The sequence below is a fragment of the Fukomys damarensis genome, unplaced genomic scaffold (genome assembly GCF_012274545.1).
Source record: "Fukomys damarensis isolate Sample0158 unplaced genomic scaffold, DMR_v1.0_HiC HiC_scaffold_2, whole genome shotgun sequence".
NCBI classification, from domain to species: domain Eukaryota; kingdom Metazoa; phylum Chordata; class Mammalia; order Rodentia; family Bathyergidae; genus Fukomys; species Fukomys damarensis.
The window spans coordinates 35,345,211-35,346,635 of NW_022900914.1; the positions used below are offsets into that span (position 1 = coordinate 35,345,211).

Here is a 1,425-nt window from a genome sequence, read left to right on the forward strand (position 1 = left end):
CATATGTGCGCACCTGCTCTTAACACAGTGCTGACGGAAAATGTGCTCAATGCTAGTTAGTGCTTATTTAACAGTAGGCACTTATTAAATACTTCTTGAGTGTGGTTTTGAAAGAGGCCATGTGGGGAAAAAGCCATTGCCTCAATGGCTATATCTGGGGGTCGCCTTGGATTTTCCCCCTAGGGGCAGTGGGACAACAATGGACCAATAATGCTATAGAAGTGCAGTTCAAACAAGGCGGGAACAGTGAAGTGTGCTTTGACACAGCCAAGATTACACAACCATTCTGTATTTAGGGTTTGTGGCACTCCTGGTGGTTACTGGCTCCTTACTTTCAGTAAGCGCATATCACCACTGAAGGCCACCATGTCAATGCTGCCCAGCTGCAGAAATCTGTGCTTGTACTCCAGGCTCTGTGCTCCATTGCTTGAATCTTGAAATCTCTATCATCACAATCAAGTATACTCTTAAAGTACATTCCAGGACTGGATGGAAAGAAGGTAATATTTCTCTCTTCTTCTTCCCAGGCATCATTTACAAAATAATTTAACAGAATATTAATCTTTAATCAGGCATGGGCCCAAAGTAGAGCAGTATCCTTTGATTTTCCTGATACTAGATAAACATTAAAGCTTTTGGCCTTTGTATTTACTTCTCCTTTAATGACAACAATTTGTCCAGGACTCACTGGGGAATTCAACCTTGCTCAGAAGGGCAGGGTAAACTGTGAAATGCCAGACTATTGAACATTTTCTCTGTGTTTGTCAGTCCTAGGGTAGATGCTTGGGTACTTTGTAAATCCGACCTGAATCTAAAGCCAACTGAGTGAACATTCGCATGGTCATAAATGCCCAGTGTGTCTATTTTCTCTAGCTTAATCCTGTGGGCATAGAGCAGAAGTGTGTTTTCCATTCACAGCCACCTGGAATTTGTCCTTCAGCACCATGATCACGATTTCAAAAGATTTTTCTTTTTGGAAGGGGCATGTCATAGGTGACCTCGTCCCATCCCCACCTTTCGTTTGTCAGAGTGTTGCAGACAATGTAGTTGGCCCTCTTGAAGTAGGGGTTGAAGTTAAAGGCCACATCAGCCAGGGGCTTCAGGCTGCCGCCACACTGTAGGTCCACCTGGAATCGCTCAGCATGACTAGGAACATGGCCATGGATGACAGTCAAGGATCCAGGCTCTGACTGCTCAGAAATAGTGCCAACATACGGGATTGTAGGGTTATGGATGACACTTTGAAGGTTGTTCAAGGATAACCTAATTCTCTTCCAGTTTAATATAGACTTTGTTGATTGGAATTACTCTTCACTGATTAAGATTTTAACCATGTTCCATTTAAAGGTTATCCAGATTTGCCCCAGGACTGAGGTTGCAGGTGCTCTGTCCAGGAGCTATCAATTTTTTAAAGAAAAAAATTAT

The 1,425-nt window shown here is 43.0% G+C and overlaps 1 pseudogene; it reads right to left on the reverse strand.

Annotated features, from left to right (window-relative positions):
* Window positions 1–317: 317 nt before the first annotated feature.
* The window catches only part of LOC104856487, a 1,994-nt pseudogene continuing 886 nt past the window's right edge, over window positions 318–1,425 (reverse strand).